The 26,545-nt window shown below is 44.6% G+C and overlaps 1 protein-coding gene across 1 annotated transcript in view; it reads right to left on the bottom strand.

Annotated features, from left to right (window-relative positions):
* The window catches only part of HIC2 (HIC ZBTB transcriptional repressor 2), a 118,614-nt gene that overhangs the window by 37,246 nt on the left and 54,823 nt on the right, over positions 1-26,545 (bottom strand). Inside the window, exon 10 of the mRNA XM_039504772.1 lies at positions 15,197-15,340. The gene's annotated coding sequence lies outside the window, so the exon portion shown is untranslated. The remainder of the gene's footprint in view (positions 1-15,196; positions 15,341-26,545) is intronic.

Below are 26,545 nucleotides of genomic sequence, written 5' to 3'. Positions count from 1 at the left end.
CATTGGAAAGGTAGCAAACATTTCTGCCCACTTCAGTGCACAAATGTAGTCTGTTGTGGCTACACGTACACTGACCTGTAAAAGCCAAGGTTGGTGTACGTGCAGCTGTGGTTTTCCTTGCTGTCACCTAACGTGGAGTAGGAGGACTAAGGATGCAGCCTGTGATGCCATGGGGGGGATGTAGGGAGCTGCTCCAATGGAGTTCTCCAAGGATGGCAAAGGGCAAGAGTCTGGAATCTTTGGATCTGTAGGTCAACCAGGGTCTACAGCAGTTGGGTTTGCTCCTGAGAGAGCCCATTACGTGCTGGTTCAACTCCCTCTCCTTTTCCTGATGGGATTCCAGGGCTTGTCTCCTGTCCGTTCTTTCCTTCTCCATGCCATCTGCTGTGTTGATCTCCAGGCCATTTGCAGTCCAGTGCAACATTAGCTTGCAGGATCTCCCTCAATAGGTCCTCCCTATTCCTCATTCTCCTCCTAGTCAGGGCCAGGAGTTCTGTGAGCAGGGGAGAGGCACCCCTCAAGGCTGCAACAGCAGCAGCTGCTGATAAAAACAGACAGATGTGTCATTGGATTTACAGTCCCAATGGAAAGAGAATAGTTTCAAAACTCCCTTAACCTTGTTCCCATAAACACTTAATATGAAATGCTTATTGATACTTCAGCTTTGGAGACCAGCCACAAGGAGAGCAGCCCACCAGGGGCGAGGAAGGAATTTCAGTTGCATGAAACAAAAGTTTGATCCCTGTTCCATGGCTCCATGTGCAGGGCAATGGCACTGAATAGTGGCACTATTTTCCAAGGCGGCGGCGGCGGTTTTAGCAGATGTCTTGCCCAGGAGGGTAACAAAGGCATGGAACACTCAGCTGCCATTGGCTGCCTAGGTCCATATGCCTCTAGCCTGTTTACTGCAGAGTATCTCTGGGATACAGGGGTCTTCCCTATGTACATAAACAAGCTCCATGCAGCTTCCCCGCCAGCCCCCACATCTAACCCAACAGGGGAATGAAGAGCAGGTGCCAGCTCTAACTGATCTGGTAGGAAAAGAACAATGAAAAGCAAATATCTTTGTCTTGTTAACCGGGGGATGGGCCAAGTGCCATCTTGCAATTTCAACATTGTATAGAAAAATGCCTGCTTACCGGAGGTCCCTTCCCCTCCACAGGGCTCATCCATGCTTGCCTGCTGGGACTCGCTAGATGGGGGCGAAGTCTCAAACAGATCCTGTCTTGTGGCACTATTGGGAGTCTCATCTCTCTGCTCTTCCTCTTCACAGCAGGGATCTGTGGCTCTGGCTCCTCAGAGGTATCCATGGTGGTCTGTAGGGTCTCCGCCAACTATGGCATGCGGCTTGTTGTAAAAGCAGCAGGTGTGTGGCTCAGCGCCAGATCGATTGTTGGCCTCCCTGGCCTTGTGATATGCCTGGCTCAGTTCCTTCACTTTCACGTGGTGCTGCTGCTGGTCCCTATTATGCCCTTTTGCTGCAGCCCCTGTGCAAACTTTTCATAGGTTTCTATGGCAAGGTGACTCGTGTCGCCCTAACTTTTAGGGTTGCCAACTCTGACTAAAGCTATTCTGGGAGATTTCTCTCTCACTCACTCAGTCATTTTCTTAAAACATCCTATTAAAATCTCCCGGATTGCCATCAATAGTCACTGGGAGATGAATGTCAATTCAGGGAGACTCCAGGCCAATTCTGGAGGGTTGGCAACCCTGCTAGTGTTCTATCCCCAATGAAGACAAGAGCCCCAAAAGTGTAGCCAATACACTGTTAAACACAAGACAACAGAAAATACCACTCCAGAAGATCCTCCACATCTTCATAATCTTTGGCCTGGCGCAGCATAATATTTGGTGAAGAGAAGTTATTGCTGCTAAGAGACACAGGCACTTCTGAAAATTTGATCCAAAAGTCACATGGACAGAGGCGGGGGGGGGGGGGAGGGGGGAGGAGAAGAACAACTTTGCAATTTGGGATGAATATTTTGAACAGAAACTAAAGCAATCACCAACAAACTGATGTAGAATAAATACAAGAACTCAAATTCGTCCTTTATGGAGATGAATTATAAAGACTGACAAGTCTGAAATGACCTGAAATAATATTTTTCCATGTATATGAATATTTCTAAAACCATCCAAGGGACTGGAGAGAGTTTGCTGCCTCCTAAAGGGGAACCTTTAACTAAAAGGTTGAACAAGATTATAGTGGAAACCCTGAGGATACTCTAAAGCGGTTTTGCTGTGTTTGGGCATACCTTCTAAAAACCATTACTCTTGGGATTTTCCAGCAAGCTAATATTTTCCTTGCTGCACCAACTTTCCTCCCCCCACCCCCGTTATTAAAAGAACAAATTAAAGTAGCATACTGAATAGAGAAACGGCAGTGGAGAGGTTAAGTAATTTGGCTGAGGTCCCAAAGCATGACCAGTAGAAGAGTATTGTCTAGAATCCAAGTCACCCAACTCACTGTCCTTTTGTAACAAATCCAACATAGTAGACAGGCAGTTAAGTAAATTACGTATCTGCATAGCTGGGACTAGAGCACTGATTTTTCGGCTCCCCCAAAGCAAACACAAAACACAATGACCTCTACCACTTGGGCTAAAGCTGCTCCCCCATAGCTTATAATAATAAGGCCCCTCTTCTTCTGAGGGCCAGCCACTAGAGAATATTATTACAGACATACATAGACAGTACATTATACACAGATCTACATGGTGGGCCATACAAAATGTAACATTTAAGGTGCCTATCACTGTAGGATCTAAATGCAAATATCATAACACTTTATAGAGACCGAAAAGCTCCCTGCCCTGAGCTGCTTACAATCTGTGTGTTCCAGAGAATCCTACACATGGAAGATAATCATGGTGGCGATTCATTGAGAGAATGATTTAGGTTTGACGCTGGAGGCGGCCAGCTGGACTAACTTGTTAAGTGCTGTAGTTAGAGCTTCTCCATTCCATTCTGTTCCACTCCCTCCCCCAACCCCCAAAAAAGGGGAGGGGTGAGGAGAAGAGTCCAAAAGTCAATGGGAAAACTATGAATTAACAATACCAATGTCAGGATACCAAAAATACCAAGAGCACCATCATGGGCTCTCACACAAAATAAATTCTACAAGAGCACCTCTTCTCTCCCCCCACCAAAAATCTCACACATTCACTTCCAGTCTTAGAAGCTCATATCAAATTCCAGGCCAAAATAAGTTATAAGCCTGTTAGTTTTTATAGTCAGTCTTAGACAGGACTGTCCTGACACAGCATACACAGATTTTTTGTAATTGTAGGGATTGTTCATATGTTAGAGGTATTACACGTAAACAAATTAATGGTATAAAATACACAGGTCCTGTCCACACTATAACTTTTAAACCAAGTTTATCAGTTACCTGCATAAACAGCTCCAAACACACTGTGTGTTCATACATCACAAGGTTAATCCTTGTTTGGCAACTGGCAACTTACAGTATTCCACCCCTGCCAGAAGACAACTGTCTTCCTAGAACCAGTTCAATGCAGTTTTTTGCACCGTGAATAGAACAGCTCCCCCTACACAGCCTATTATGCATGTGCAATTTTGCTATTTTTACTCCTTCTCAACTAATAGTAATAAGGTATCAGTGTGTAATACCCCAGTCACTCCTAATGCTGCTCTATCTGTAGGTCTTCCAAGAATACCTCTGAGAGGGTATGGGATTGTTCCAGACTGCAATTATATCGAGTTAGCCAGTGTGATAGGTGTGTCCACACCAAGGAAACAAACATACAGTTGTGCTGTGAAAAGAGCTGCTACGTGGACATAAAACTAACTTATGTCTGTTACAACACATGCAGTTGAGACAAGAACTAGTTAAAAAGCCATGGTTGTACTTGTGGCATAGACGGCCTTATACATATGTGACATTTTTCCACTTTAAAACCTCTGGACAGATTTTCTTCCAATTTGGCTTATTCCTCAGACCTAAGTGAGGTCACAAGTCAAAGGGATGTTTGAGCTTTCTATGTTCCTCCATTTATTAAGTGATTAGGGTAAAAGACTTCTGATCCAAAAAGGGTGGCAAAATGCCTAGCACATTAGGGATGCTAGGCATTATTGACTAAATTAAATACATGACAAATTCTCTCCCCTCCCTCCACTAGACAGAAGCAGGTATAAATAATAAAAATCCCTTTAATTTAAGGGAGTCAAGATAGAAAACTTCATGTATTATGTGCAACTGAAAGGGGAAATGGGGGGGGGGGAGAGAAAACAAAAAACCCCACAGACACTGAAATTCAGCCTTCACTACAGTGTGCACAACCTATGTCCACTGCTAGGTGAAGGCTCGTCACGCGCAATTGCATTAACACGTTCATAAAGAAGTTTTCACATGGGCTCTGCATGCTTTTAAGGAAAGTACAAGTCAGGCCAAGTTCGGAATCCTCCAACTTATGCAGTTTGAATTACAGCAGCCCAAACTAAATTCCTTTGTTGAACTCAGATTCAAAAAAAGAAAGGGAAAAAACCTCCCCAACCTTGGATTATCTAAGGATTTTATCATAAAACCAGAGAGGAGTGATATTTATTGACATGCCAAGAGTCCTGCAGCACAAGAATTTAGGAAAACCCAGAATACAGATACACCTAAATATCGTAACAAACCACCAGTTTGCTTTATATAATGTAATCTTTCAAGTGGGGCTGATCCCATTGCCTATTAAGGTTGCTTGATACGTTTCATCATAAGATGGTGTTTTCAGTTGCTCATAATTTTACCAGTTTTTAACTGATTGGGCTGAAGTTTTCCATGCTGTGTCTGCCTCAGACTGATTTATTTATTATTATTATTTTAAGAATTTCAAGGAAGACAGTTCAGCCATTTCCAAGGGGGAAAAACATATTGTTTGACCCATATTAAATTCTGGCAAACTTATCTTTGAAAAGCTCTAGTCCCCGTAACGTGTTGACGATAGAACTTGACTTTTAGCACGGGGGTGGCCCTGGTGGAAATCTGACCAAATTTGGCCAAGTTATGGAGACTTTTTTTTGGATGGGGGAGGGGGAAGGTTCTCGTGCTCAGACTTCAGATTTTAGCAGCGTAATTACTTCTATAATTAGTAATACCTTTTCCAGAATGGCTATTTTGGTAAATTGTCGAGTACAGACAAACCCTCAGACTCTTTCAAATATCTGTGAAACACACTGGCAAAGTGTCACATCCTCCTCAACTGCTGGTCCACACAGGGTAACAGCCTACTACAGTTATCAGTTACTCTGTTTGCTGAAGTGGCAGAGGTCTGTGTGGTGCACCTAAAGGTTCTAACCCTGTTGATGAGCCACTTAGGTGTCAATATGATGGAATCAGCTCTCTCAGGTGTTTTCTTTTTTCTAAAGTAGGCCATTAAAAATGCACACAACCATGTTAAAAGGACATTAATGTCGCAAAGTCAAGCACTCAGAAGTTAGGAAACTACCAGTTTTACTACGGTTTTACTTAGCAGTTTACTAAGGCATCCTTAGTTAGGAAATGCCAGAATTAAAGTTGCTTGTGCAGCCTTAATTTGGTCCCCTTACACATATGCTGCTTTCAACTACCTGAAAGGGGGTTCCAAAGAGGATGGATCTAGACTGTTCTCAGTGGTACCAGATGACAGAGCAAGGAGTAATGGTCTCAAGTTGCAGTGGGGGAGGTTTAGGTTTGATATTAGGAAACGCTATTTCACTAGGAGGGTGGTGAAGCACTGGAATGGGTTACCTAGGGAGGTGGTGGAATCTCCTTCCTTAGAGGATTTTAAGGTCAGGCTTGACAAAGTCCTGGCTGGGATGATTTAGTTGGGTTTGGTCCTGCTTTGAGCAGGGGGTTGGACTAGATGACCTCCTGAGGTCCCTTCCAACCCTGAGATTCTATAATTCTACGATATGCATAAGCACATTTTTCCCCCCACAGACCCCCTGCCTCATTCAGTGCAAGGATGGATGGCACTCAATGAGCAGCTATTCACGATTTTGTTTTCTCATTGCACAATATGTGGCCCTGTGTCTTATTCATTGTATTCTATCCAAACCCTGCTCTGAGGCAGAGTTATCAATTTCCACAGTGGTTTTTCTATGGTGCTCATCACTATAGGCTCAGTACTTCAGAAACACTAATGAATTTATTTTCACAACACCCTGTGAGCTGAGGGAATACTATCCCCATTTTGCAGCTGGGAAACTGAGTCAGATTAAAGGTCAAAATTAGCACTGAGTTTGGGTGTACAATTTGAGATGTCTAGGCCCTCGGAGCACTTATCATATTGCACTTCATTTGTTCAAAGCAGAGCTCAGCTGCTTCAGTTGCAGCTGTGGGTGCTCAGCACTTCTGCAAATCAGACCTGGGGAGGGGTCTCAAGCTGGGCATGCAGAAAATGAGGAACAGACAATTAGTGAGCAACTGTGCAATGTTTGGTTTAAGTGACTTAACTAGCATCACACAGGAACTCTGGCAGAGGCAGCAATAGTCACATTCTCCAGCAGTCAGCTGTCTTAACTGTGACACTGTCCCTTCTCTTCCTGCAATCCCCGGCCTCACTCATTACACTCCTTCCAACTGCTGCAATAAGCAAAGCATGGGTCCTACAGACATACATAATCCTGAATCATCCCCAGAGCAGGTCCATCCGCCATGTATGAGACAAGCATCCGATGAGGAAAAAATACTATGATCATGTAACTAAAGCCTGTATCAATAATGCATATGCACAAAAAGCTGAATTAAGGTTACACAGGCAACCTTAATAGTGGCATTTCATAACTTGACTTTGCAACCTTACTAATGTTCTTTTAATGTAGTTTTGTGTGATTGCTTTTGAAATAACATTTACAGACCATCTGTTAAAACACAAACTTGATTTTTCTCAGTCGAAGTTGCCTGGTTTGGGGGCTGTTCAAGGTTATAAAAAAAACTGGAGCCTGAAGCAACTTTTGTGGGTTCATTTCCCCAGGGAACAGCATAGCTAAGAGGAATTAGTCAACATAAAGGAGAGTGGAAAATTATAGTACGTGTACATCAAATAGGGTCACAGAAGGAAACAAACCAGTTCCAATCTCTGGATCCTACAAATCCCTCTCCCATGTGCTCTCTGGCACCACTTCAGAGTAACCTGGGGAAGAAGCATGTTTACCTGTTTCAGTGTATGCTATTTCCTCAGTGGCTATAGAAACAGGCACAGAGGATCCCACCTGGACCAGCCATTGTAGTTCCTAACCAGATTCTTACAAAGGGTAAACTTTGTTCTTTTCCTCCCCTTCAGAACAAACAGCCCGTGCTTATGCCCTCTGTGTCTTCTTTGAGCAACTAATATCAGGAGATTTATATTCAGGGCAAGAGCCCATGCTGGCAGGAGAGGAAAGTGCTTCTGAGAAGGAGAGGGAGGTGGGTAGAGGGAATAGCCTACAGTTTCTTGGCTTGTGATCAGCAAGCTGGACGCATTCTGTGGAACTAGGCCAAAGTATTAGTTATATTCAAAAGAATATTTGAATGCCAGCTCAAGGGAGCCTAGTTTGTGGCTCTCATTTATGCTGTACATCAATTGAATATCAAACCACATTTTCTGCCTTCTGAATAATAAAGCTTAATAGCTTGGGACTCCCATATGGCCTATTGTTAAGATATTTCCAAACACTGGCTGCTGTTTTATTTCTGAAGGAAGGAAGACTTCTCCCTCCTCCGAGCTTTACTTGGTAAAAAAAGAGGCATGTGGCAAAATAAAAATAAAGTGCATCAAAAGTTCTGAGAGGGGCTTAAAAATGAAGGGGTCAAAAAGATGGAAAATACATTTTGAAATGTAAAGGGGGGGGGGCGCGGAAGGCCACTGTCTCATGCAAATGCGTGTTTCAGGCACAAGCAGCTGGTGCCACCAGCCTCTGCAGTACTGAACAGGGGCTGTAGAAGCTTTCAGAGCCCACGAGCTGCCCTAACAAAGGAGGACCACACAGATTCAAGCCATTCACAAAAGGAGCCAGGCTGATTATTTGATGATTACTTACAAGGGAGCTTGGCCAGTAATGTAGGCAATAATACTGGAGAAACCTGTTCAATGTGTAACCTGGGTTTGTCTTTTCACAAGTCCCTCTTTACTCATTCTCAGAGGGCACTGCTGATGGATGAAATGTATCAGTTTTCTACACAAGACACTAATTTTGTTAATACAATAATAAATGCTTCTACAGTGCAATACACACAGACATTTTATCTGAACATCCAGGTGAAGGCAGGAAGTATTTTTATTCCCACTTCACAGATAGGACGGATGAGGCAGAGAGATATTAGAAAACTTGCCCAAGGTCAGAGTCGTGGTCAGAGCCAGGATTCGAATTAGGTGTTCCCCACTTCCTGTCCTGTGTTCAGACCACTTGGCCACAAGTCCCTCTTTGAAAAAGAGTAAGTCAGTTTGTAATGTAACAAAATTTGACAAGTGTGCCCAGGCACCCAGTTCCATTCAGTACAGGGCAGCGAACTGCTCAGAAACCTCTTGAGTCTTATACTCCCGACAGTGCTGCAGAGGGAGCACCACAGGGCATCCAGTTGAACAAACTCCTGCTCTCAGCAAGAAGCACCACAAACTGGCCCTAAGAAGGGGCTATCCAGGCCTCCTCACTGAGGAAGATGAAGCCCTGCATCTTGACCATCCATGGTGTAACATACTGGACTGTGTTTAAGCGAATGATCCAGGAAGATAAAAGAGTTCTCGTGCCAGGCAGAGGTATGGGAGCAGAGCAAGACTCCAAGGAGCTAAGGGGGCAGGAAGGTTAAGGAGACTTTTTTCCCTCCAGCTGTTGCCACTGCTTCACCCTTGCCCCACAGCAACTTCTCACTCCTGCCTCCTCCCTTCCTCTCATGTTCTGCTCTAGAGAAGAACCAGGTTTTAGGAACCAGCTGCCTTGACCCTGTAGCTCACAGCTGTCACCTGCCTCCTCCCTAGAGCTATGCAAAACCCAGAATTTCCATCCCACAGGGAATTCTGACATTTCAACATTTGTCTTCATCCCAAGTCAGGGCACAAAGTTGAAATTCTGAAACTTTTTGCAGAACAGAAATTCTGAAAAACGTGTTTCCAAGAAGTTGTGATGTTTCAATTTGACATTTTCCCTCAAACCAGTTAGACATTCCCCAAACTGAAGTTATTTAGTTTCAGTTTATTGAACTGAGCTGAAAATGTTTCATTTCCAGTCAGTGTGCTATTAAACCTCAGCCACAGGAAAATCTGCATTTCATCATGGGAAGGCATAATCCTCCAGGGATTCTGGCCCATAGAGGATAAAGGTGGCCTGAACAACTCCCATAAGGCAAAGTGCTGTCAGGGAAATGCAGTTTAATGTTTTATTCCAGATCAGTTTAAAAAAAATAAACACACCCTGCTTGAACCAACCCAACATTATTTCATTTTGATTTTCCTAATGGGGGGGGGGGGGGGAAGCTGAAGATTTTCAACAAAATCAATTTTCCCCGCAGAAGACTTTGATTTTGCAGAAACTGCATTTTCCGTTGGACAATCATTGACAGAATTTCCAAGTAGCTCTGTGTCTCACCATGTGTAAGTGGAACTTCTGGGAAGCATAACACAGGCTCGAGGGGCACAGAAGGTATCCTACAACCCCACGTACACCTTTACCCACTAGCTACAACCTGCATCCACGTCCTTGGCACCTATTCCCAGCTGTCATTACCTTCATAAAAAGTTCCATCACATTTTACATAGAAAGATAACTTCTCTGTGGAGTTTCCTGGATCATCCTACAATAAATTCTCTCTGCACTGTAGAATTCTGGGATACCTTAAAAATAAGCTATTGATTGAAGCTCATGCTCTATCACAGAAATTTCTCTAAAACAGTATTTTAGACTTGGATCAGTTTCACACCTATGGAAAGGGTCTTTAGAAATTGGAGTAAACACCCCTCCCCCAAATGACCTCAAAAGGATTGGAGGATCAAGATCATGGTAAGAATAGACTGTGGGGTTTGGAAAGAATTTTGAGACCCCCTGCTATAGAGGTTACTCAACACAGGTGCCTGTAAGTAGATCCCATCCTTCTACTGCTTGAGCTGTTGATACTGCCTCAACCCAGTGAGTGAAGAAGCGAGTGTGTATGGAGGTTCTTCATGTGCAAGTTCTTTCTTATCCCACAAGTATGGGTCTAGATCATCTGTAACGACACAATGGAGGATCCTCCTGTAAGAATAGGTGCAGGGTTACCCTGCCACTGTAAATAGCAAGATGCTGCATAAGGACCAATGTGGATTGTCATTTTTCGTAGTTTTCCCTCTATAAAAGTAGTACAGTGTATTCCTAATTCTTGTATATTTTAGGGAAGGGGAAATGGGATGTGCATCTATTTTGATTTACTTCTTTAAAAAACACTTAGCCCACAGAACTCCAATGTTGGAAACTGTAATAAACCTCTTTATAAACCCCATAACCTTGGGACTGTTTTTCTCTGGTTATGATTCCTTACAATTATAAGATTTAGTCTAGCAGTGATCTGCCCTCAAACATATTAATCTGTCACATCTAATATAAAGGCAACAAGGAGACTAACTTTTTCACAGAGTAACTTATACAGATTGAGTATGGATTTGATGGGATCTTAAATTACCCCTGAAGCCAGAGTAAATTTCTCAATCCAGCACCTACTAGCCCAAGGACTAAGCCTACTAGCCAGAGTGGAAAAAATTCCTGTGTTTTTATTCATGATTTTAAGCCTTCGATACATGTTTTACAGTTGTATTTTACTGCTGTTGGACATTCTCCATATGGCTGTGACACATATGACCAGCTTTCTTTCTATTTCCTCCTTTAGCTGGGAGATTTGATTTTTCTGACTACAGAAAGATATGTGCTGGGGGACAGGGCCTTTGCTACCCTGCCTTCCCCAAAGCTATGCTGCCTGAAATGTAAAGGAATACAATAACCATGCATTGTATACAACATTTTTAATATCAGTTCTCTACTTAATATTGGAAATGTTAGTTTTTCCTTTTTTAGCTTCATTCCACTTTCTTTCCTAGCACAGATCATAGGGTAGGTCGTCTTGCCTTGTTTTTAGGGTATGTTTCATCTTTCCTTCCTTTCCCCACACCCCTGCCTCTCTATTTTCCTTTTCCTGAAATCTCAGTCCCCTGCTTATCTTCTCTAGCTTAATAATTCAAATATTATCTAGATCTTAAATCTCTCCCTTCTTTCTCCTACCCACTCACACACTCCTCTGTTCGCTGAAGGGAATTGAGTTCTGGGCCACTCCACATTTGGTTCCTTTCTATCCTCCAGAGAAGTAGCAACTGTTTCTTAAGACATGCAACTCCCTCCTTTCCTCCAGAAAGGAAGGCAGCAGCTCACTCAATCCCCCTGTCCCCGGACCTGCCACTCAGCCCTCTAACCGATCCCAATTGCCCGTTCACCCTGCAAGAGCAGTTAAGTAGGTTTTTCCAAACAGAGATTAAGAGAGAACTCTGAATGCAATTTATAGTCGCTTGCATATAGAAGGAGCTAGACCTGAAACCCACTACTATGCTTACAAAGTCTTTTGGTATTGAACCAGGGAGTCCTGGTTTCAACAGTTGCAAGACCAATGAAACCAAGTGTGTCAGCACAGCTGACTTAGTGGGATACTGACGAGGGTTTTCTACATTCTTGCATAGTGCCGTAGTATAGACGCCTATGCCAATGGAAGCATTTTTTCTGAACAATGTTGGCTAGGTCAGCAGAGGGCCTCTTAGGTTGACATAAGCTCCAGTGTAGATGGAACTATATCAGCATAGCTACATTGGTCAGGGGTGTGGGTTTTTTCCATATCCAGGACCTATGCCGCTATGCCCACATAACCTTTCACAGTAGGCCTGGCCTGAGCATGTGGTTTTTAGTACCAGTCACCCAAGGTAGGGTAATCCCATCAAGAACTTCAGACCCTACCGGGAGGGACGTAGGTTCGTGTGGTGAATAACCGTAGCCAGGAAGCAGTTTCGTACTGCTTCAAACATGAATTCCTTCTGCGAGCAGGGAGCCAATCATCTCCATGCTCAATATGATTAGTGCCTAGGATGAACTTTTAGTTCCACTCTACAGCAATGGACAGACTACAACATGTTGGAGAGACAGGAGAGAGAGAAAAATATCCAGGTGTGAGACGCTTATTGCTCTGGCCACTGCAAAAAATGAAGGCTTGAGCTCACATTTTTGCCTGATTGCATAGCTGTCTCTGCTACCCATCTAATCTCCTTAAAAAACTGGTTTTGAAGGATATGGTTCAGACATACCAGTCGTGTAAGGGGCGGGGAGGGGGGGTAGAGGAGAAGTGCTGCAGCTGCAAAAGATAAAATAGAGACAACTAATTTTCTTAGATGTTGCAACACAAGCTCTCTCCCCCTCCTCCACATACAGTCAACTGCTCTGGGTGGATAAGCTAGAGATTCTACAGTGTAAGCAATAAGGCACAACGAGGTGTGAGAGCCTCTCTCCCCCCCCCTTCCCTAATACCCACGCCCTTTGGGGGTGCAGTGGAAAGCAAAAGGCTGGAAGCTCAGCCACCAGAAAGAGGGAGGTGGCAGAAATACCTGTCCTGGCTCATTTCAATTACGATACCACTTTCATGGTGGGGTGGAGGGAAATACATGTCACTAGATGTTATACTGAGACCATATGCGGATGAGCTGCAACTTCTGTTTGGTGGTTCGGTTTTGAACCCCTATTGTGTGATCAGATTGCTCCTATTATCCAGGCCATTTTTGCAAACTCCAACAGAAATTCATTGAGCCGTGTGTCCTGGAAATTAAACAGATGAAGGAGGGGAGGGAAATCCACTGCATTTTTGGTGACAATATCTGAAACTTACACATGGAAATCTCATTTTATAGTCACTGCCATCTCTAAACTCCAGCTGGATGATAGATGGGGTATCATTGTAAGTGGCCCTTGAACACCACTAAATAGGCCAAATATTTCAGTCTAAAAATGGGGGAGGGGTGGAAGAGAGAGAAAGAAAATGAATGGGTCACCAACAGAAGATTAAGCAGCAAAATTAGTGGACCAGATTCTGGTTGCACTTACATCATATCAGTTAAATTGCTCCAGATTTGCAGCAGAAAAACTGAAATTGGAATCCTGCCTAGCACTTTAGGAAGGCAGCTGCATTTTTTTTTTAAATGAGTAGAATTTCAAACCAGTTTGCTTTGTTTCAGAAATGTAAGCTCCCCTTATCAGAGGGGCTAATGGCCTTTTTTTCAGCTGCTAAAGATTTCTAAAAATTAGACATGTTTTTTTTTCCTCTTCTTTGTGATGGCTAAAGAAGGCCTAGGATATATATTAATATTTGTCACTTTCTCAAAGTTGTGTTTTTTCTCTGCTTGTTGTCTTCCTCCTCCCCCTCCCTCCTTGGACATATCAGGAATGTGATACTAGTCGGGGGGGGGGGGGTGTCCTCTGTGGATGTATATTGTGAGTGTGGACTCCTTAATTGAAGGCGCAAGTGTATCCAGTTTTTAACAAAACCTTCCTCTCCCCAAAATGATAGCCTTTGAAGTTAAATAGGTGTTAGTGAAGAGCTTGAGTCTGACGAAAAATCCTTTTTCCCACATAACTGTTTAAACTATTACTGTCTTGACTCTTGCAATGTCACCATTTCACTCACTCTCAAGTCCTCAGAATCTTTCAGGCTGTTTTTTTTTCCTATCAAAAACCTGACAAGGTTCCAACTGCAATTCTAGCCACCCAGCCCTGTTTGCTGGTCAACTCTCAAGGCATTCCAAAACCATCTCCTCCTGGCCCCCCAGTTTTTAGGTGTATTACACTACAGCTGGCTGAAGTAAGCAGCTATTATAGATGTAAATGGCAGTCAAAATACAGCCAATGCAGGGATGCTTAGAACATCTGATATCGGGAACACCCAATCAACAAGCAGCACAGCGCATGGTATTGATAGGGCAAAACCCCACATACTTCTGCTGAAGCACAAAGCTAAAAGACCGAGTATTTTTCACTATCCAGAGAAGCGCCGTTTTTTCTCCTGCTTAGCTCCCCTCCTCAGCACAGCATACAGTTCCGAAAAATCATTAGAAAAAGGTGTGTGCGCCTCTAGATAACACAACTAGTCCTTTGTATTTAAATCGTTCACTTCACTCAAGAATCTCATAGCGCTTGGCAGTGCTATTGCGAGGTTAGAGGACTTGCCCAAGGTCACAAGGCAATAAAGAGGGAAATTGGACATGGAGCCCAGACTTCTCCACTTCTGAGCCCACTTCCCTAACCTCTAGACCAGAGGCGTCAAACAGTGGGCACTGCAGGCCAGATCAGGCTCAGCTGATGAACTTGTCTGGCCTCTGACATTCAGATACTGGAAAATCTGAAGCTTTTATTTTGAAAAAAAAAAAGCATTTCTAGCCTTCCTGGTTACAAAGGTAACAATCCAAATAAGTGTGAAGCTCTGAAGCAGCATCCTTCCATGTCTGCAGGCAGCCAGAAACATGTGGACTGCCCACCCCCCATTAATCTCATTAGGATATTAACCCTGATGCCCAATGACAACACTTCAGTGATCAGCAATTAAGTAGTTAATGCTCACATTTGAGCAGATGGAATGGGAGTTACTGTAGGGAAGAACAGAGGCGGCACAGATAGGGAAGACAGAGAAAAGGGAAAGGAAGATGGGAAGATGACAAAAGGCACAGAAACAGCAGAGATCCTGAAGCGCAGCATAATTTCCCCCCTCGGTGCTGATTAGCAACCAAACCATGCAGCTTCTAAGACCCTGTGCAGACTAAGCTGGTCAGGACACTTTAGCTAACATCACATTTCTAAATGCAAGTCCAAGCATTCAAGTCTATACAGATCCTGTTTCTGATGACATCACAGGGACTAAGAGCAAAGCTAAAATGTGGTGTGAGATCACTGGGATGACAAGCAATAGAGAGCACCTTGCATCTATGTTCTGGTGTATTTTATAGTCAATAGACAAGAATAAACTGTACTTCTCAGACTGAAGGCTGCATGTGGAAGAGTTAATTTCCAATTTCTAGTATCATTTTGCAGTTAGACATTACCCCGTGGCTAGTATTCTCTCTGATGCTCCATCCAAAGCCCCATTACCCAATGGAAAGAGAGATTCTACCACTAGTTTGCACTCCCCTCGAACTTTCTAAATCAGAGGATTTCAAATATGCTTTACAATCAACGACTCACCTACCTTGAGCGCAGCTATAAATATTATACCCGTTTGACAGATGGGTAAACAGTCCCTCTGAAGTCACCGAGATTGCAAAGCTGTGATTGAGGGCATATTTGACCCAAAGATGTTGACTTCAATGTGAGTTGCGGGTGCTCATCATTTCTGGAATAAAAAAAAGTCTAATTTTACTTCAGTATTGAAGCCTGGAAATTTTGGATAATGTTAGGCACCTAAAAGTGACTTATCCAAGACCACAGAGACCAAAACCCTCACCCCGCTACTTCAACAAGTGGGCTACACTTCTTGCCTATGCTCTCTGTTTTCTAGAGCTAGGGTAGTATTATTTGGGGCCTGGTCTTCTTGGTCTTTATGGCTCCAGAGCGTATAGCTGGAGAGCAAGGAAACTCTAAAACCGAACTGACGTTTTATTTGGTGGGAGTGTGGTAAATACTTACGGGATGGGGGATTCTATCCGGGAAGCAGTGACTCAGAGATTTGGGGGTCATAATGGATAAGCAGGTGAACATGAACTCCCAACGTGATGCTGTGGCCAAAAGAGCTAATGCAATCCTGGGATGCATCAACAGGAGAATCTCGCAAAGGAGTAGAGAAGTTATTTTCCCCTCTGTATTTGGCACTGGTGCGACCACTGCTGAAATACTGTGGCCAGTTCTGGTGCTGACAATTCAAGAAAGATGTTGATAAACTGGAGAGGGTTCAGAGAAGAGCCACGAGAATCATTAAAGGATTAGAAAACCTGCCTTATAGCAATAGACTCAAGGAGCTCAAACTATTTAGAGAATGTTAAGGGGTGACTGGATTACAAGTCTAAGGGCTTGTCTACCTGTAGAGCGCTGCAGCTATGCTGCCGTAGTGCTTTAGTGAAGATGCCACTATGGTGATGGGACAGCTTCTCTTGTCGCCGTAGAGATGGTACCTATGTCAACAGGAGAAGCTCTCCTGGGGACATGGCACTGGTTTACATTGGGGGTTAGGTCAATAGAACTACGGCCAGGAGTGGATGGCCATTGTATCTACATGGGGAACAAATATTTAATAATGGGCTCTTCCATCTAGCAAAGGTCTAACACAGGGGTTCTCAGACTTTTGTATTGGTGACTCCTTTCACATACCAAGTCTCTGAGTGCGACCCCCCCCCCTACATTAAAATCACATATATTTAACAGCATTATAAATGCTGGAGGCAAAGTGGGGTTTGGGGTGGAGGCTGACAGCTCGCGACCCCCCATGTAATAATCTCATGACCCCCTGAGGGGTCCCGACCCCCAGTTTGAGAACCCCTGGTCTAACATGATCCAATGGCTGGAAGCAGAAGCTAGACAAATTCAGACTAGAAATAAGGAGTAATTGTTCCAGCGCTTAATTTACCCAGGGTCATGGTGGATTCTCCATCACTGACCATTTTAAAATCAAGATCAGAGGTTTTTCTAAGGGATATGCTCTAGGAATTATTTTGGGAGAAGTTCTATGACCTGTGGTACACAGGGGGTCAGACTAGATGACCACATAGATTCCAAGGCCAGAAGGAATCACTGAATTCGTAAGAGAAGGGAACTGGACTTGCCCCCTTTCCTCCTCCAGTGATGACCAAGGTGCTTACAGCAAGTTTTTAAGGGGCAGTAAAGATGGTGCCCTGGATCCCAGCAACACCGTTTTCACAATCCATTACCCGATTTATTATTCAAATACACAGAGGTCCACCTTGCTGTGGCAGCATCGACCATCCACACAGAGCCTGTTCAGAGTTATTACAATAAATACCAGAAGAGTTATGAGTCTTGTGGCATCTTCTAGCCCTTCCAGCAGTATTTGGGGAACAGTCTGTCAGCTTGAAAGACAGATAATTTCTCATGGCTTGTCCAGGCAATAGGTGTGCCCCTCGCCAAATAGGCTTACTGCTTAAAGCTTAATTGCACCCATGGTTTAAACATTATCCCCAACAGCACTTGGGAGTATTTGGATTTGGGCGTTTCAGGTGTAGGACTAGGGCCTGAATCACAAACGGAGCTGGGCAAGCTGGAGTGGAAGCCACTGGTAAGAGCAGGTTATATACACACCAGAGGGCAAAGGCTGGGCGGAAAAGTGTTTTTGTTTTGATCAGATTTGGCTGCACTTGCATTTCCAGCTGGGTTTGGGTAATGTCCACCACATTGTTTGTGACTAAGGGCAGGTTTCCTAGTCTCAGATTTCATTTCCACAACAAAAAGATCAAAGTTTGAGCCACTTGTGCAACTGGGGTGTTTGCAGCGAGCAAGCGGTAACTGCACAGCAAGCACACTCAGCTGTGCTCCTTCATCCCATAGGCTATGTGAAAAACAAAGGAAGAGGACATAGCCCAGGTCTGACCTGGATTACAATTTGCCATCCTTCCTTTACCATCTGACATTTTACAAAAAGGTTTTAATACTCCAAGATTAAAGGCACACTCAAATGCTTCTCTATAAAACCCTTACAAAAAAAAAACCAAAAACCAAAACTGCCACCTACAGAGCCAGTCCTCCGTTTCTCCCCCCTCATTTAGCAGATATGGATTCCTCTCCCCCATAGTTCTTATGGAGAACACCACAGAAGATCAAGTTCCTTTCAGTCTCTCTCATTTCTGGACCCATTTAGTCCGTACAATGTAGACATGCAATGCACCCTGTTCCCAAAAAACAGTTTGTGCTGCTGCTTCAGAGACTGTGGGAGAAAACAAAGAAAGTAGGCCCTGAAACTAGGTACATCATAGTAGTCATAGTCATAAACTTGGAGCCAGGGACCAGGAATCAGCAAGTCTTAAATTCTAATCTCTATTTAGAGTGACTTACCATATTAACTCAAGCAACACACAAAACTTTCCGGGTCTCAGTTCTGCGGTCTATAAAAGGGAGAAACTATAGGGTGTTGCATGGTTTTATTAGAGCTCAGATATGGGGAGCTTTGCCCCGTGGGGGTGTCTGAGCCCCTCTTGTTGCTGCCCTTGTGCACTCCAGGCTCTGGAGGGACCATGCCCATCTACAGGGGTTGGACCCCCTCACGGTCCAATTTATTCCTTACTTCCCCGCCATGTGAGCTGGTTCTGGGGGAGCCTGTCCTTTTGGAAGGGTCAGAGGCCCACTCCCCACATGAGCCAGGGTCTGCCCCTTTGAGTGGGGTGCAGAGAACAGGTAAACGTCATCTATTTCATAGGCTCTAAAGCACACACACAAGGGATGGAACCCCCATAGAGATGAATGGAGTAGTTCACACATCTCACAGCTGTAGTCGTCTCCAGGGGGTGTTCTCATTCAGCTCAGAACTTCACAGTGTGAGGGATGGGCCACTTCAGACCTTTTAGAGCCTCCAATGCTACAGATGGCCAAGCAAAGGAGCCTTTTCCCTCCATCGTCCCTCAAGCCCTCCTGTTTAAAGGCGGATGCTTTTAAGGGCTTGTCTATACTTAAAATGCTGCAGTAGTGCAGCTGCGCCACTGTACTATTTCAGTGAAAATGATCCCTATGCCAAAAGGAGGGCTTCTCCCACGCCATGTAGGTACTCCACCTGCCCGAGGGGAGAAGCCCAGCCATTGACATAGTGCTGTCTACCCTGAGAGTTAGATCGGGATAACTGCATTGCTCAGGGGCACAGGCGCCAACTTTTCAAACTGCTGGGGGATGCTCGACCCTCGGCTCTGTCCCAGGCCTTGCCCCCACTCCACCTCTTTCCCCCCCAGGTCCCACCTCTTCCCGCCTAGTTCTGCCCCCTCCCCCGAGCATGCTGCATTCCTGCTCCTCCCCGCTCCCTCCCAGCCTCTCCAAAACAGCTGTTCATGGGGAGGCACTGATTCATGGGGCTATCAGTGGGTGGGCAGAGCCAGGGGGTGGGCGGGAGCTGATGGGGGGGCTTTTTTCCCCCTGTAGGTGCTCCTGCCCTGGAGCACCCAGAGTCAGCACCTATGCTCAGGGGTATAAACGCTTGCATGGATTTTCTTGAAATTTGTTTTGTTTTGTGGGAGTGCAGAGCAGGGTTAGTGACCCACATTTGGAGTCATTTGAGCCAGGGGTTCCAGAGATACAATCCCGGAGAAAAAAAATTGAAAGTTTCTAGGGTTTGTCTTGTTTTGCGCAGAGCTGAAGATCAAATGTATTGCTGTGATGTGTGTCAAAATGGTCTCCAATCAGTCAATTTTCACCCAAGGTAGTGCATGACACCCACCAAGTCTTTGGAGGGCCCACATTGTGAATGGTATTTAAGAACATGCTCACTTCCCTTGCACAGATGTGCAGTCTGGAAGGACTGAAGTGTGCACACGCCAAGAAAGAAAAAACGATTTCTAGGCAGCCACTTTGTGCTTGCCTGGGTAGTCCAAGGGAATGTGCTGACACCACTGCCCCAGTGAACACCTTGACACTGATGATGTTTCTAGTCTGAACCGTTGTCCCTCTGTGCACAAGGAGGGCCTGGGCAACTTCTCCCCCCCCCGCCCCCCACTCCCCGCCCTTTTTGTCTTTTAACAGTGAGTGAGTATGACCAGGCTATGTGAAGAGCTGGGACATTGTAGCAACTGTGTGTTACTGGGGCATATTGAGGCGTTGCTGAAACGAGGGCAGAGTTAAGATGGTACGGACAACCTTAAGGGAGCATTTCCTGGTTTTGAGACGTTTTAAGTTCTGCAAGGGGCTCACCTACTACCAAGCAACCTTAACTCTGCAATAATATTAGTTTTTTGCTGCTGAATAAATGTATTTTTGGGAAGCACACAGATCTTCATATAAAAACCTGTGGCTATGGGCAAGGGTAGATTAATTTAAATCAGCAAGCAGGAAACCCTGATTTAAATTATCGATTTTTAAATTGCATTTTGCCCTGTACTTTATTTTCCTGAAGTAAGTGGATTCTTGTTAACACGTTATTTGCAACTAAATATAGCCTTTGATGCTTCTCTTTGCTAACCAGGAGACTACACTATATCTATACACAAATTATATAGCTCAACTTGAGCTTTATTCAGATTCTTACTTTTTATATTTACTATGTTAGAAAATGCTTAAAGATGCAAGAAAAAGTTTAGTAAATAAGAAATATGATTTGCGTCCAGCTCTATTTGGATGGAAATTCAATTCAAAATTATACAATTATTTTTTTTTAAATTAAACTACTTTAAAAGTGCCTGATATCAAAACATCTTTTGGTACCAAAAGATGTTTTGATAAGAAACTAATTTATTAAATAAAGGAAGTATGACTAGTTAATGAATTGAACTGATAGATTCTGGTCACCCTGACCTTCAAGATTTTAGAACTAGTAGATCTTACCCTCACACCTAGTTCTTAATTCACAGATTGGAAGAGGAAAACAAAACTTTCCTGCATTTTCAGCTCTCAATTGGTTTTTAACTGTTTTAATTAACTGAATTAAAATGAAGAAAATATTCTCTGCATCTGCAGGGGAGACTACTGTTAAAAGCTGGTTTAGCTCTTTAACAAATGTGGTTACAGGTGTTTAGCCTGTAACTTCCAGCAGCTCAGTGGTTTGACTTTCTTTAAAACTTGGCAGCAAACGTAGGGCTTAATTTTAATGGTATTAATGTAAATTATTCTAACAGATTATTATAAAGTTTAGGCCTTAATGTAGGTTGTCATAATTTCAAGTTTAATTTTAAATAGGTTAATGTAAAAAAAAAAAAACACACACACCCTGTATTTAAACAAAATCTAATTTAAATAAAAAACTGTAGGGTTTTTTTTTATTAAAAATATTTTTATCCACCCTGCTCTTGGGAATAGTGACATTCATGCCTGGATCAAAGAGAGCATGTAGCGCTAAGAGAGAGACAGCGGTAAGAGTTGGCTCTGTGTTTAATTTTTTTTTTTTTTTTTTAAACTAGAGATCCTGGAGATGGATTATTGCCTACCAGGTTACAGCAGCTTTCAATTAAAGTTACATTTTATCCTTAGGCAAAGTTATACAGTATCTCTCTAATATTAGCAGGGCACATTTTCACTCATGTAGATCTTTATTCCCCACACACCACATTAATAATAGAACAACATTGTGAACATCGGCCAAATCAGCTGGGAAATGAGAATTTTATCTTTCATTTAACGAAATATCCCTGCTCTAGAAACATCTTTGAACAACTGGAGTTAAGGGGGGGAGGGAAGTGGGGTGAAAATGCAGGGGATGTTTGTTTCCCAGTAATGTGTGGCAGGAGTTCACACACAGACATTTTTGTGCAGCATGTATGACTGAACCCCACCCCCTCACCCCACACACGTGCCAAGGCTCAGCTTCTGCTTTAAGCCATCGTAACCAGAACACAAGTAGCACCAACATATTGTTTTGAACACGCTTCAGAAAGGTCCCAGGCTCTGGCCATGACTCTCTGTGAGTATTGCAGCCCAATGACAGAGGCAGCATTAGAATGAGACCTACAGCAGGCCTGTCTTATCCCCTACCCTGCCTGGGAGGCATGCTGAGAAGGCAGCTCTTTGCAGCAAGTCTCTGGAATGCACTATGGCCCCAGGCAGCAAGAGTGGTTTCCAGAGAGGCTGTTTGCCAATTGTTTCGTGTAGGGTCCCACACTCCTATTCTTTAATATTAAAGACCATGGGGATCAAAGGCCTCTCCCAGCCCAGCTCCTGGGAAAATTCTGAGCCGCCTTAGCAGCCTTACCTTGCTGAAGAGCATTCCCATTCTAGGCATGAAAGACAGTTGTTGGCAGCCAGGCAAAGGAGACCTTGAGTAAAATTTCCAGAAGTCCCTATGTGACAAGTTCCTAAGTCACTTTAGCCTTGTCTGCACTGCACGGTTAGGTTGAGGTAAGCTGCCTCGTGTCAACCTAGCTGTGGGAGTGTCTTCAGTTAAATCTGGCTACTGCCAACGTAAGTTCCTCTCTGCACCAGGTCTACACTACAGACCTATATTGGTATAACTCGAGGGGGGGAGGAGTTATACTAACCTACTTCCCCCCACTCCCCAAAAACAGTGCTATGTCGATGGGAGAGCTTCTCCCATTGACACAGCTACTGCTCTTCAGAGAGGTGGATTAACTATGCCGATGTGATGACCACGGGGGAGAGCTCTCCCAGCATCTTCACTGAAGTGCGACAGTGGCATCAGCGTTTTTAGTGTAGACCTGCCCTAAGCAACACCACCCCCCAAGCAGCGTAGAGTCAACGTCTATGTAGTTAGGTTGATGCTGCGTCAGTGTAGACACTGCATTGCTTCCATCAACTGTTGCTGGCTTTCAGGAGCCGGCCCGCAATGCCCCGCACGGACAATATAATCCATACGAGTGCTCCTGGTGAGGACGCGCACTGCTGACGTGAGCCAAGTTTGCGCACACAAGTGATTTAATAACTGCAGTGACTGTATGCCAATGTAAGTTAGGTCCACGTAATTTTGTAGCATAGACATGGCCTAAGAAATTCAAGGGGACTAATGCTACCAAGTCACTTCTGAATCTGAATCCTTCCCATGCCATCACATTTTGCTTAGGGCAGTGGTCACCATCTGGTCGATCCTAGAGAATCTCTCTTGACTGCAATCTCCAGTGGTGTAGCAGGGCTGGGGCTAAGGCAGGCTCCCTGCCTGCCCCACACTGCTCCTGGAAGCAGCCAGCATGGCCCTGGGGGCGGGGGGTCTCCTTCTGCGTGCTCCTCCTACCTGCAAACACTGCCTCCGAAGCTCCCATTGGCCAGGAACGCGTTGGCCCCTTCCAGGAGAGGCATAGGGCCAAGGTAGGCAGGGAATCTGCCTTTGCCTTGCTGTGCGCTGACCGGGAGCCGCCCCAGGTAAGAGGTATAGGGCCAGGGTAGGCAGGGAGGCCACACCCCAACTCCGACCCCCCCTCTCAGAACCAGCACCCCAACACTGCCCCAGCCCAGAGCCGCCTCCTGCATCCAATCTCCCTCCCAGAGCCTGAACCCCCTCCTGAACCCCAACCCCTTTCCCCAGCCCAGTGAAAGGGAGTGACGGTGGGGGAGAGCGAGCAACAGAGAGAGGGAGGATGCAGTGAGCAGGGCAGGGCTTTGGGGAAGGGGTGGAGTAGATCCTAGGTTGACCTTAAATTCAAAAAGTGATCTTGGGCATAAAAAGGTTGGAGACCACTGTCTTAGGGCATGAACAAGACCCCACCCTCCCTCTCTATCATGTTGTTTGCCAGAACACCTTCTTTGTGTTTCTATAAAAAAAAACAAAAAACTTAACTTTTTTACTGGGACAGGTTAGGCTGAAGGGCCAGTTGGCTGCTTTTCTGGTGGTCCCTACCCTTTGACAGGCCGCCCTGGAGTTAAAGCTCCCACCAGCATAGCTTTAAGGGTCATTTGAACACACAAGCCTTCCTTCTGCATCTCACTATGTAGTCCCCAGGGAAGACCCAAGTCACTTAAGCACTTTAAAAATGTTTAGCCTGTATCCCTGCATACAAGCTTGCTAACCTCAACCATGCTTTTTGGAACAATGCTGGAATGGCGTGTTGCCTTGTACACTTGCTGTTAAGCTTTCACGCCTGGTTCAGGAGCATGCACTGGCTATACACACACACACACACACGGAAAACAGGGACCTAGATTTTATTAATGGTGGTGGCAGCAGTGGAAACCATAATGTAGACGTGACTCAGACGCTTCCAGTTGCATCATCTAACTGCTTAGAACAGGTCCAGAAAGGGCAGCGAGGAAGAATGCATGTGCTTCTGTGTTGTTCACATTCATGCTACAGCCATAGTGGGAGATTTTCAGAAGAAACACAGGCAACAGGATCATTACTGTGGGTACTGGATGTTCAGGACATGGGTTAAGAATTGCTTAGTGTATCCAGAATCCATGCTGCCTACTTTTGAACACCTTCGGTGTCAAGAGTGGTGTAGTGTCTAGTAGGGGCATGTTATCTGAAACATGGAACTGGTAGCAGCATGTCACTGAGTCAAACAAAAAACCTTACGCCCAAAGTGGATAGTTAGTCAGTCAGCTTTTTCCAACCGACTTTTGCACATCTACCACGATAACTGATTGAAAGGCCATACTCAAAGAGCAGTTATCAACGGCTCATTGTCAAACTGGTAGGACATATCAGTTGAAGTCCCACAGGGATCTAGCCTGGCTCAGATACTAATCAATATTTTCATTAATGATGGATGAAGGAGTAGAGAGTATGCTTATAAAATTTGCAGATGACACCACAGTCAGAGGAGTTGCTAGCACTTTGGAGGACAGGATTAGAATTCAAAATGATCTTGACAAATTGGTCTGAAAAATCAACAAGATGAAATTCACTAAAGAGAAGTGCAAAGTACAATATTTAGGAAGGAAAAAAAAATCAAAAGCCCCTATGCAACATGGAAATAACTGGCTAGGCAGCAGCACTGCACAGAAGGATGTGGGGTTATAGTGGATCACAAATTCAAAGAGTCAATATGATGCTGCACAAAAAAAAAAAAGGTGGGGGGGCGGGGGGAGCAGGAGCCAAAATGCCATTCTGGGATGTATTAACAATGCAATATGCAAAACAGGGGGAGATAGTTGTTCCGTTCTACTCAGCACTGGCGAGGCCTCAGCTGAAGTACTGTGTCCAGTTTTAGGCTCCACATTTGAAGGACATGAACAAACTGGAGAGAGTCGGGGGGTGGGGGGAAGTTTAGAAAACATGACCCATGAGGAGAGGTTGACAGAACTGGGCATGGTTAGCCTAGGGAAGTGAAGGCTGAAGAGACACATGACAGTCTTCAAATGAATAAAAGGCTGTTTAAAAGAGGACTGATCAATTATTCTCCATATCCACCGAGGCTAGGACAAGTAGTAATCTGCTTAGTTTGCTGCAAGGAGATTTAGATAGGAAAAAAGTTTTAATATCCAAACAGGTCATGTAAGGAGGTTGTAGAAGCCGTATTATTGGAGGCTTTTAAGAAACAGGTTACACTAACTCCTGTCAGGGATGGCTTTAGGTATACTTCATCCTACCTCAGTGCAGGGAGATGGACTAAAATGTCCTCTTGAGGTCCTCCCCAGGCCCAGATTTCTGATTTTATTTTAAAAGAAAAACCTAGCCTCAGTGGTGGCTTATCCCTCTCACTGAACAGCAGCTCCCCACCCCCTGCCCAAAAAAAAAAAAAAGAGTCAATTCAGAAAGTGTCGCATTAGAGGAAAATGGATATACTATGTCCTCCCATCTGTCCCCCCAGAATTCAGTTAACTGGCACCCAATTCATCTCCATATCTCATTTAAGGGCCCAGACATGAAGATACAATGCAAAACCAGAGCATGAGAGGATTTACATTTTCCCCAAACAAACTTCTTTGTAGCAGCGTCTGAATTCCCTCTGGTGATCGCTAAAGAAAGGGCACAACGGCAAGGGAAGTGTACTTGGACATTAGTGCTCAGCACTGCCACAGAGGCACTAGATTCTAGTAGCAGGCAGGCACAGTTCTTCATCTGCATTTGTTTTAGTGAGTTAAACATCAGGTTTTGATAAACGTAATATCTGAACCTTAGACATTTGCCCTTCTCCTTGATTTGGAGAATTTTTCAAACAGAGCAGGTTTTTTGCCCCCTGTACACTTATCTTGTTTCCTCTTATTCCATCTAAGCATTTACAGCACCCAGCACTGAGGTATTCCACCTGCCCTCTACTTAGATGCATTCACAAAGAAAATAAACCCAGATTAAAAAAAACCTGTCAGTTATGTTCGCACACAGCTGAAGTTTGATTAGAATTAATTAGTGGCAAAACAATGCTCTGTCTATGAAGTCTCACATTTATTTATAAAAGGCAAAATTAGCCCAGATCTATAATACAGGTCTTGGGCATAGCAGCAGTGTAATACAGTTGGTTGGCACAATGCTTACTGCTGACTTTCAACACCGTGCACGCGCACACACACACACACACACACACACACACACTTTAGTTGCAGAAACATCCAGGATGATCCATCTGTAGCACAACATGCTTCACCTGCATTGAGAAGTTCCATTCTGTAAAGGAAGGGACAGAGCCCCTGCTTTTCATTCAGAACACAACTGCAGTTTACCAACCAAGAAAGTGGGTTGGGATTAAAGCACTGGAGTAGTGGCTAAGGTTGCCAATTGTCTAATCACACAAACCCAAACACCCTTGCCCTGCCCTGCCCCCTCCTCCTCCCCTCCCTCCATTGCTCCCTCACTCACTTTTACCAGGCTGGGGCAAGGTGTTGGGGTGCAGAAGGGAGTGTAGGCTCTGGGCTGGGGCCGAGGGGTTTGGAGTGTGGAATGGGGCTCCAGGCTGAGCCTGGTGTGCAGGGTGCAAGCTTGGGAGGGAGTTTGGGTGCAGGAGGGGGCTCGGGGTTGGGGTGCTGGCTCCAGGTGGGGTTTGGGGTGCAGGAGGAGTGAGGGGTGTGGGCTCTTTCC

This window comes from Mauremys reevesii, linkage group 18 (assembly GCF_016161935.1).
Source record: "Mauremys reevesii isolate NIE-2019 linkage group 18, ASM1616193v1, whole genome shotgun sequence".
In the NCBI taxonomy this organism is placed as follows: Eukaryota; Metazoa; Chordata; order Testudines; family Geoemydidae; genus Mauremys; species Mauremys reevesii.
Note: the sequence above shows the minus strand (reverse complement) of the source record. Positions and strands in the feature narration are given on the sequence as shown.